Source organism: Trachymyrmex cornetzi, unplaced genomic scaffold (genome assembly GCF_001594075.2).
Source record: "Trachymyrmex cornetzi isolate Tcor2-1 unplaced genomic scaffold, Tcor1.1 scaffold385, whole genome shotgun sequence".
NCBI classification, from domain to species: domain Eukaryota; kingdom Metazoa; phylum Arthropoda; class Insecta; order Hymenoptera; family Formicidae; genus Trachymyrmex; species Trachymyrmex cornetzi.
In genome coordinates, this window is record NW_017298586.1 from 914,212 (window position 1) to 926,597 (window position 12,386).

Genomic DNA, 12,386 nt, shown 5'->3' on the forward strand with positions numbered 1-12,386 from the left:
TAAAAATAAACAAAGATCTTTAGTTTACTCTTTGAGATTACAAGGATTATTTTAAACATCATGAAACTATCCACCGATTTAAAACTCCTTTGCACATATAGGATCGTTGAATAAAAAAATTGGTTTTTTTAATGATAAATTTTTAACAGCCTCGACAAACACACACACACACACACACACACACATCAATGTAGTCGTAATCGATGGAAAGTTTATTTCTGAGCTTACCCCAGATAGCACAATTTCGTTCTAGGAATCTTCTATAAATATTTTTTGAGAATTTTGGAATATTCTCAAAAGAAGCGTATAAAATGAAAAGAACCTTCTAAAAATATTCATAGCATGATAAATTGGGACTATTTTCTGAATTCCAGAAAAATCCACAGAATGTTCCACTAAATCATCATAGAGTGTTCTAAGAATTTATAGGAATGTTATTACAGAATCTTCTAAGAATATAATAGGAATATCTATATCAGTGCTGGAATTTACTTGAAATTTTTAGCCGATTTTCAGCTTGATTTCCACACCTTTCTTCACCAATTCGCACGCATTCATTGCCGGTCGACATTTAGCTGTGTGCAGGTTGATGAAGTAAAGGAGCGAGTACCAAACTGAAAATCGGCCGAAAGTTGGAAGTAAATTCCCGCACTGGTCCATATATATATATATATATGAAAAAAGTGTAAAACAAACCTATAAAACACACAGTACATGGAATAGAGAATCAACATAGAAAATTCTGTTAGATAGACTTCTTCCACATAGAAAATTCTTCTTCGTGTCCTCTGGATTTATGTTTTACTTCAGTGGATTAAATTATCATGATTTCTTGGACGAATGTGAAATTATAACTGTCTCCTTGAGGACAAAGATGGCGGAAAACATACAAGATCGAGACGCGTGGTCACGTAACTGGTCACATGACTATGAGGAAGAATTTACTCTGATTAATCACAGATCGCAGCACAGGCGTACAGTGTCCTCTGCTGAAAAGAATATTCCTAGAACATTCAAAATGTTCAATTAAATTTTGAATGTTTTAGGAATATTTTATAAATATTCAATATGAATATTCTCGGAAAAGAATATTGATACGGACATGGAATATTCATAGAATTTTGTGTGCTATCTGGGTACATTGAAATAAAAGACAAATTATCATACAAAGACATCGATCTCCTTGATTGATGTCCGCAGACAAGGCGACAGAACAGATGCGAACGGCTGGTTTTGGTAGGCGCAAAAACGAACGACGGAAACAGAAGAGGATGAATGGAGGAATCTTCAGAATATAAAGAAAATCTTCCCATATAAACCAATGCTTTACGTTCATCGTTGGGGAGCTGGAAAACTTACACCCATTGTACATTCGTTGAGAAGCGAATTAAGAGCGAATAGGTTTTTCCACCATATCCTCCATCTCTTTCTCTTGAAAATGAGAAAGAGAGAGAAAGAGAGAAAAAGAAAGAAGAGAACGCCGGTACCATGCTAGGCAGACAGAGCACGCGTACATGCCGGCAATGCACAAAGGGCCCGGTGTTACCCCGACGCATTGTGCAACGGTCCCGCAATCCATTGCGAGAGCTACGGGACTGTCAAGAGAACAGTTCCTGGCCCTCTCGACTCTAAGAAAGAAGGAAAAAAATAGTAGGGCACGAAACTGTTCCGCTGGCCACACGACACGACCCACGAGCGACGACGTCAAGGTAGACTGAGCGCCGGTGACAGAACGAACCGCAGCAAATCGGTGAGAGAAAGACGGCAACTTCTATGGGTCTGCACTCTGCAGCTGTCAGATAGAGTGATCCTCATCGGTGCGCGAAATGAACGAAATCCGCACCTGCGATGCGAATACAGGTCGTAGGTGGAGACGCAGGAGGGTTTTTTCGGGATAGAAGGTAAACGAAGATATAGAAGGTATAGCCTTCGAGATATGCCGCCGTCTGACCACTCCACCTCTCAATTCTTTCCAACTCTGTCACCGTCACCTCCACCTCTACCATCTCTTCTTTCCCCTCGTCCCAACGAACAACTATCACCGAAAGGACAGACGGACTTCGGACAACCCCATCCGTCTATTAATCCGACCTTTTGTACCCACTATCGATCACTCCCTTCGCGCTCTGGGGGGGCACTACGCGTATCTCTCTGAACCTTCCTTGATCTTTTTTTCCCCATACCAACACGGTCGGATAATTTTAGGTAAAACCACACGCTGCGTAACCGAAAGTCCCGCGGCCGGGGTCGAAAGCTGCAGGAGGTACTCGTCGACTGTGTATTAATTATGTTAATTATGCCAGAGAGACTGATAACAAGAATCTCGAAGAAAATAATTCGGATGGATTTCTTGCAGATATGATGAAACCAAGTCATTGATGTATTCTTATGCAATTTTATGCAAAACAAACAGCACGGATCGTGGAGCTACTCTGGAATTCATGCTTCGACTTCATCATCATGTAACAAAGTTGGAACGAACGAAATATCCTTGAAGTTTTAAACTAATTAAACCAGCAATGAACTATTAAATAGCTTGCTCAAATATGTATCTTTCCGAAACATATTGCATAACTTCCCGGTAAGTTTTTAATTTGGCTCTCAATATTATTAATCTTTTTCAACGAAAACAGTATACTTTCACGTATTGTGAGGCTCAAGCTGCAGAAAAATAGATTTCATACTAACGATATGTGATTCGGATTCTTGTAACTTGGAAAAAAAAATTGCACCAATAACCGCTCGCTTCCTCAAGGCAGATATAGTTTATGCGGGCAAAATCTTCGAATAGGCGTAACGTATTGAAACGTTTCACGAGAATCGCGCGGGGAGCAGGCCATGCAAGATGCCGATGCATTCACGATTGCATAAGTAGCACAACGGCTGTATAAAAGCCTGTTGCACAAATGCCTATCCCGCAGCGAGAGACCGGAGTGATCGCCGAGAGCCTACTCGAGTTACTCGCCGCCACTCGCCCGGCTCGCCCGGGCACCGCTCGCAATTGTGTCGCCCTGCGTGTGCGCGCACGTAAGTCCTATCATCTTCCTTTTTCCCCTCTCCCCTTCGCGGGGACACATACGACTTGCAAACTATCATGTAATAACACGATCTACGATGTTGTTGCGGGATGGCTCGACATTTTCAGAATGGAACTACGTGGAAATGTTCGCGTCGCGCGAACCAAATTCCCCTTTCCACATCGGTTTTCCTGATTATTATTATCCGCGGTCGTAAACCGTCGTCAATACAATGGAACTTCGCGACGAGCTAGAGTTTAGACGCGAACGTATATGCACTCGCGCTTGCATATGGTAGTTTAATGACGACAACTTTTGTACACCATTGGATAGTCCATTGTTCCCCTCTAGGTGCGTAGAAGCGTGAATCGTAAACTAGTGCTCGTGTTACAACGGATCTTTATTTGCATTTCGCTCCGCGGAACAGCATATACATGAAGTATTCTTCCAATCAAGCAACAATCGACGATTATATAATGCAGTGTTTTCATGAACTACAAGCGAGATACATAAGTTCATATACTTATTCCTCTTTAATACTACATTGAATACTAAACGTAGCTATCTGATTTTATATATATAAATGTATATATATATAGTTCCTTTGTTTAACATCAAGATATAAGGTAGATGTAACGCCTATATATTCTCAAAGAAAAGAACTATAATTCTCTAAATGAGTATTGCATATTTTCAACGTTGACTTTAAAATCAAATTCAGAATAAATTCAAAGTAAATTTGGGATCTGTGTAGATTATAGTTATATTTAAGAACTAAAGCTGGAAATATATGTAATACTAAAGACTAAAATATAGTACTTAAATTCGCCAAAAAGATTATACGTCAATAAATATAAATATATATATATCGATAGATTATTCATTAAAATTCTTCGTTTACAAGACATGATTTTTTTAGCAAAATTAATTTAAAAAATTGTTTTTTAATGATAAGACGATGCTGTCTCTAGAAGGTTAAGCATTTGAATAAAAATATCTTTAGATAAAAAAGATTGAGAATTTTGATTTTTTTATAGCACTTTCACTCGTCCATCTGCATATATACGTTACTAAATATTCAAAATATAGTAATAAAATATTTCGTTGTAAAAGTATTCGACCTAAATATCGATACGACATTCAAAAATTAAAGTGCTTTTGAGGCTCAAGCACTCGAAAACTAGTAGTATACTTTTGCCGCTCCACACATACCAGATGCACCAACAATCTCGTAACAATTCCATTATATCACGGCACAATCGCAACAACTGCGATAATAGGAATAAGCGTTCCTTCACGCGGAACGTTCACGTCTCCCGGGCATTAGCGAGCTAATGAAACGTGAGTTGGATTCGAATCCTTGGTGTCACGTTTCCGGAAGCCGAGAGGGGTCTATTACCGTACGTCCTGTCGGAGCGAGAGGAAGAACCAGGATAGGACAGACGTTTGTGGAGGAAAAAAAAAGAGATTGAAAATGAAGGGTGTGCGACGCAGAAGTGGGGAGAAACCTGATCAATTTATTTATTAAACGTTTTTCGTACCTTTGTTGGGGCTGCCGAGTTCCCACGGGAAATACGAGGCGGTTAAATGAGTACTGTCGGCGGAGGAGGAGGCGGCTGGAGTGAATCCCGCCGCGCGCGAGAGGGAATCGTCGCGAAGAGGGAAGAGGGAAGAGGTAAGAGCGGGATCAGGCACGGATACCCTCTTCCTAATGGAATCAGCGTGGAGTACGGCGTACGGCGGCAACCAAAGGTCCAGGATACAGTAAAGCTCGGATACGCGCGCGCGCGATAGTCGAGTTTTCGTCGGTGGGACGCTTTCTCATCGACCTTCCCGAGAAACGCAAGCAGAGCTCTTGAGAATCGTGACATGGAGAGGCAGGAAAAGAAGTGAGAGAGAGGCCGATTCTTCTCCCAGGAGGAGACAGCGGTTCGCCATTAACGCAATCTAATCGTCAGGGGTCCCTTAATAACAGGTTGGCCTCGAGTTCGTTCGAAGAGCTGCAACCGCGCCCGGAGGAAAAGAAAGAGACGATATACCGAGAGAAGCATCATAGCGAAGGAGGAGAACGGGAGAACGATGTTAGACACCGCGCGGCCTGAAATTCACTCGTTTTCTCGGATACCATTCTACGCGAGGATCCTCTCTGTAATCTCTCAACCGGGGCTCAATTAATGCTTAACGACAAAACCGAGAGGAACCCTCGGAAGAACGGTGAGAGTGGTGCGTGGGACCAACGAAGAAGCTGCCTGTAAGAATGCTGCCTCGGAAGATACCGCTAATTGTAAAGCGCCCTCGTACCGCAAATTGCCGAGCACGCGTCCGAAGAATGCGCGTCGAATCGTTCGTCCTTCTTCCTTCCTACCAACCTTCCTTACGAACGTATCGCCCATCGAATGCGTTCTCTCGTCCTTGGGCGGATCAGGTTCATCCTCCTCCTGTCTTCTGCGGCACTCTCGGCTTTCCGTCGCTTCCATTGTGCTCCGCCGCTAATTGAAAATCGCGATAGCGGCACGGTACGGAGAAGTAAATAGCACGTTCCGATTGATTGAGTTTATTGAGTGAGTAGACATGGTGTAATGTTCAATGATACACTCTGAATGGGAGCCTGATTGGCAGGCATTCGGCTGCGCGAAACTACATCGTCGTTATGAGTCTCGATTCTGATAATGTGTATTCGAAGTAAATATCGTTTTACTTTATCACACGATCTTCTCGTCGTCTTTTCAGAAGCCTGAATCTAACGAGCGATTCTGTTAGCCTCTCGTAAATGCACGAACCATTGTTATTACGTGATAGTACCGCGAAGCGGATTATTCGCCAATTGAACGTTAATCATGTAATTATTTAATATGTTGCAAAGAAACATCTTTGAGTTATTCTCTCTTCGGCATATTGCACAATAATTAATTAAATAGAAATATGTTTTTGAAATAAACGTTGTTATTAATTAAATCGCACAACGTATTACACTGATTTTCAGTAGTCCTATTCCCTTTATACTGTTTCTAATTTAAGAGTATTTTTTTTATTAAAACATTTTGTTAAAGCCTGAGAAGAGAAAAAGAAGTTTTAATGATAAATCATAAATATATTTAGTACTGAAACATGTTTCAATGTAAGCTCGTAAATACTCGTACAAACGACCATAGTACATAGCTGTAAAAAGTTTGCATATTATAGAACTTCTATTGAATTCTACGTTATCACAAATTACATCCTAATATCTCAAAATTATCAGCACAGCCTTTCACAATTACATTATTTGCACATATCTATGTGCAATGAAACGATGACTTTTTTCACTTGAACCAATCCCTATGGATATATTCGTATCTATGCGAATACAATTTGTTGCACGATTTTTCCCGGAATGTTGTGGCACCAAGAGCTCTATCATTATATCGATATAGGTACCGGGGACGCCGCCCAGGGAAAAGCGTGCGGCAGGTGTAGCGGGGAAGGAAGTAGCATTCAGTCATAAGTAGAAATTGAGAGAGGAAGAGAAATATCTCGTTTTTGAATTATAACCGCGCGGGTCGCTGGTATATAAAAGTTCCAGAAAAGGTAAATCAGCCCGGCCGGCCTACCGCGCGGTCCCTTTCGCGTACAGTCGAGATAATTCGCTTTCTAGACAGCGTTGGATGCAATCTGCCAGATTGTGGGGCACATCAAAATTGCCGGGTTACAAGAAGTCTTCGTAGACTGGGCTGGGGAGTCGTCGGCTTTCAGAAAACCAACGTGCCATTAGCGGCCGGTCTCCCTCGTCCGGTCGCCGATATCCCAGCATGCACAGGCGTGCCGTATCGCCGGTAAATAATGTGCCGCGAGAGGGTGTGCCCCTCTGCGAGACAAAGGGCCCCCTTTTGTTTCCTTGGACCAAAGATCCTGACTTCCTACGTTGTGAACGCGTCGCCCCGTTTCCTGGATCTTCTTGACTCGCGTCATGCGACGGAGAGGCTTCATAATCCTTTTCATCGCCAACAGACAATTATTCTACATCATAGAAAGCTTCCAAGTGATTAAAATCAGAAGGGGATGCACGGAATGACGTATATTCGCAAAGTGCAATACGCTTCAATAGACTCAGTACTTCGTTCGGGAAATCTTGCTGCAATATTAGCGGCATTAATAGCAGAAGCAGTGTTCTTATATAAATGACTTCTCATTATTCGCAATATTCGCTATTTCAAACGTTTCGATAACGAAACGGAAATTCTGTAAACAAAGACGCGTCGGCGTCGGCGTCGGTAAAACGGCCGAATCAAAATAATCATAGTGCCCATAAAGATAGCAGGTAGAACAATCATAAAAATTACGGTAGCTATAAAAAGGACAATCTAGTCTGCTCCAACTATCTTCTTGATCCACGTATCGCCCTATAATATAGAAATGCCGTTCGTGGAACTAAATAGCGCACTGGTCACATTCTAGTCGAGAGCAGATCGAATTTACGACTGGTGCGAGTTTTATACCAGTGGGATACCAGAGATTTGTCGTACAACAACTTATCGATTCCATTAAATACTATTAGCAACGCGTGCATTCACGAGAGACATATATCTCGAGAAGGCTGAAATCGATTCAATGGGTACGCTTGCCTACCTGAGCGCTCCTCTCGACTGAACCGAATATATTTTTGTTTTAGGTGAGCTCCCAAGAACGGAGAGATCCTATCTTCCAGATAAAGGACTCAATCTTCGAAGGACTCTCTTCCTTCTTCGTACACGGCCGAAACCCACCGTCAAATATTTCGAATGCATCGGCTGGACGTGGCGTATTCGTCTTCTGTCTTTGGTCCCTTCAATATCTTCGTGAAACCCTCGAGACGCTTCGTAGGGTCCATCGAGTGAGTTTTTCATCTTGCCCTTTCCCTCCTGGTTCCTCCGTTCTTCTCCTGTTTTAGTCCCTTTTTTTTTACGAGAAAGCTCGAATTTCACTCATGGGGTCTTCGAAGAGACGTCGGCTTCGTAATTCTAGATGGGCGACATCGATTTTCTTCTTGAAAATTAATGAACACGCTGACACGCACAAAAAGAAAAACTGTATGGACTTCGTTCCGCATTGATTGTAAATTTTCTACGATCGTCCGTCAATTTTGCTAAAATTGCTGATGCAGCATCGTCAGTGAGTCGCATTGCATTGCTCCTTTCTTTTGTTCTCCTTTTCTTTGTTCATATTTTTTTCTTGTATAAAAATAACATTTTGCTAAAAGCTAAAGTATCTAAAAATTCAACTAGATATCTGAAAATACATATAATTGGATTATCGAAATAATAATGAGACGTTCGAACTGGTTACTAGAATATCTCAAATTTTTTTGCTCATCATGCTTAAGCATTCTACATAAATATTTTGATTGTTCAACAAAATTATTTTCAGAACTGTATTTAAGGTAGTTATACTCCAACTATGCAAATCAACGATAGACTCAAAATGTCTCTAAATTTCAAGCAAATATACCGCTATGTAACATTTAAAAAAATAATAAAACGAAGTATTTTATATATTTACAATATCAAATCATAATAAAATAAATTAATTTAAGAAAAAAAAGGAAACCTCCGTATCACGTAGTATTATAAATAAGAGGAATTAGATCGTGGCAACATCGCATTTTTGCGAGCAGACGAATATAGGCACAAGTTATCTGTCAAGATATTTATGCGGAAGAAAAAATTGTCCGCACAATTGCGTTATAAAGGAAAATATATTAAAAGTACAGTTTTAGCAAAAAAAAGTATAAGATGACTCTCACGAAGAAACGACAAAAATATGAAAGACAACCTCCTTGTCGGTTCTCGAAAGTGCGACGTTGCCATATCTAATAGACGTCCTCAGTTCTCGAGAAAATGTATAAAATCAAGATTTTTTTATTGACTCAAACTTTAATATCATGCGATAAATATTTGCATTGTTAAAATATAAACAGAGAACAGGCTAATGAGAGTTTTTTCGCTGTAAGTCGTGCGAGCAAAAGATTTATTAAATACAAAAAAATCAGACATTTCGGCTTACATTCGAGTCATCCTCAATGTATCTGATCCATATACAATCAAAATTCTTAGCTGGTTTGATAGGAGAGTGCCCAATCATTCCGTTTCATTTACAAAGACACCAGGTTAACAGATCAGGCGACCAAATAAATTGAAGATTGTATGTCTTATATTTGCATTGTTGTTACATGAGTTTCCTCACGAATTTAATTATTTGATACTCGTTTTTCATTAACTTTTTGAATATAATTTCGAGTCTATATGAAAATCCGTGTCGCATCACAGCAAAAATAGCTATACTACAATGGTAGATATAGGAAAATCTATGATGTTTGATCGGTTATATATCAGAAATAAAAAACGGGACGGTAATTCGAGCTCATCTTTTATACAGGCATATGTGTTAATATCTAAATTACTTGAGACGAAAATTTCAAGACATTCTTAAATAATGCATTTTGGGGTATAACTACCTTAAGTAAATTTTTAAACATTTCAGTAAAATCTTTTTCCCATATATATTTACTGTATAAGAAATTGCGTGCGCGCGTAAATTGTAGTTCTTAGACACTGTGTTTCAAGACCGATAAATAATTGGCGCATTTGCTTCAATTGAAAATTGGAAAAATTCATAATAAATATTATTACACAAAGAACGGCTTTGATCGAACATGGCATTTTTCACTTATATGTATTTAATCTTATCGATCGATTTTTACTTAATATTGTAGTATTATCAATATAATAAGTAAATTTATAATGTACAAATAAATATTTATATTCAAATATGTATATTAAGCAAATAAATATATGCTCTATTTTTAAATTTTTGTCTCTTATAGTACATGTAAAAAAAGGAAATTTCCAATGATCGTATTTCTTTATACCTTAATCATCTACTATGAATTCTCACAACACAATATTCTATACATATTTATGCGGAATACAAGTTTTTCTGTTTATGTAAACCCGAATCGCCTCTCACTCCCGCGCCCCGGTTCAATTCAACCATAGATTCTGGTTTGCTTTCTCGAAGGGGAAAACGATATAGCGGCGGTGGAGAGGGGCATCTTCGAGTTCCGTTGACCTCCTGGCGAAACGAAACGACCTTACAAGAGTTTCCTCTCAAGAAAAGCAACCCACGAGAGTGAATACAAGGGTCTAAAAAAAATATTCTACGGCCTATCGGGCGAACGTTCTACGAGATGCTTCTAGATGAATTCCGCACGAAAAAGAGACTTGTTATATATCTACGTCTCTTCATATAACTATAGCATTTCTTCGAAATGAGCATTGGATGTTCTTTAATTGCTGATTTCCGACTGTTTGGTTTGGATTTTTCTATTTAAGGATCGATTTTCGGTGGATTTTTAAAAGACAGTCGTACTTTGACGATACCACATAGTGCTGCGCATCATTAAGCGGATAGAAAGAGTCTCCTAAATGAGAAATATCCGATTCATGGGCGTGCAACCGAAATTTTCTAGAACGAGTGCGTAACACGTGTTACTATAACTGGCCTGTTTTTTAACCGTCGTCACTCTGTGAAGCATAGAACCTGTCTTCCCGCCAGAAACATTGTAAAAAAAAAGGATAATTACGTGTAATAATACCCATAAAAATATCTCGGTAAACATGTCAAATCAGAACAATAAAGAGTTAATGATTTTTCTTCCTAACAAAAAAATTTTAGTTAAAAGCCATTATTCGTTTTAAGTGTACACAAAAGATCTTTTATTTCATTTTTGTGAGCTTTACTGTTGTGCATTCGTTGCGCACTAAGTATTTTATGACAAATCATCATTAGTTGTAGCTACTATACCTTTTTTTGAGACACGTTTTAACGATCCCTTCCGAAGACGAAGGCATAGATTTTGAATGGATCGTACACGTAAGACCTTCGGAGGACCCGGGGACTATTTCAAAGGCCTGTATCATGGACCAGGCACATTCACCCCCCGCTGTTAAGCAGCTTCGTGGCAGCAGACGAGAGGGGGTGTGGCACACGGTACACCCTCCGGGATCCTGCGGTCATCCCTGGCCGTCGGCAGCCTTTAAAGCTTCGTGCACAACGAATGTGGTATTATGCAGACTCAAGGCTACGCATTAGGCCGTTACCAAACCGCCCTATAATGGGATAAAAATAACCGTGTTTATATAGGATTACGAGGCGATCATTTTCTCTATTCGAGACACTAAGTAAAACTACGATAGAGCGAGGGTTCGCTGGAAGGGTACAATTTTTCATCTCCTTCTTGCTTGTTATATTATTGTCTACCTCGAAGGATTCTCATTTATCGATTAGGAGTCGTATGACAGAGGGATATAAACAAGACACGCGCCACATCGTATTACCGTGTTATCAGGATCAGATATGAGATTCTGAGTAATTATGAATAACGAATGCACAAATGCACGAGTTCGGCACGAGTCAAATAGGCAAGTGATATTAATGGACACATGTGAATAGAAAATTTCGCTTGCTCTCATTTAAATTTATTTAATCGATATTTTACTGGGAATAACTTACAATAAGAGAGTTACGACAAGTCAATGGAAATACAAATAAATTTCTTATATGGCGATATCGCATCGGGTATTCACCTTGCTATAGTTATTACAATGCTTGGCACATGCGCATTTAGAGAGATATCTATGATCTATTTTTAATATATTCAATTCTTATATCTCTAACTTGGAATATCGATGAGTTTTCTTACAGCGAAAATCTAAGTAGAAGAGAAATTTATAATTTTCTATCTGCGTCAGAGACAAACGTCCGATATAGATCGCGTGAGAAAATAACGCACCCGTTAAAAGAGAAAAGGAAAGGGTGCATAAAGAAAGTTCAAGCTCCAATGGAATATTGTGGAATATTGATTGATCAATTAAACGAGCGCGAGATCTGGCACGCGAGATTGTTCCTTTATTATACATTGCACCATAATGGATACATTTAAAATTAAAGAGATTGTTCCTTGTGAGAATCAATTTTCAGAGAATCTACCCCTCCGGTGTCCGTCATCCCCTTGTACATATTTCCTTCGAGGTTGGGGTGGAGAAGAAGGTGGTAGGGAGGAGGGAGACACCGGACTATCGATGAAACTAGTATGTTTGCTTTTGAGTGTGCGTTAACGAGACATACCGCGAAGTTGGATATTAAACATCAAGGATTATATTTGATTATATAGACTCGCGAATTTGCACGAATCTGCTGGCTGCGATTCTCCTACCGGTTAGCGTGTCAGTTTCTCTCGCACATATGCACATTCTCTCTCTTTCTCTTTTGTACCATTTCTCGCAATCGTGATATCGGCTCTTTGTCTTTTCGTTAAATCGTATGATCATCGGCTGGGGGCGGGGGGGGGGAGGG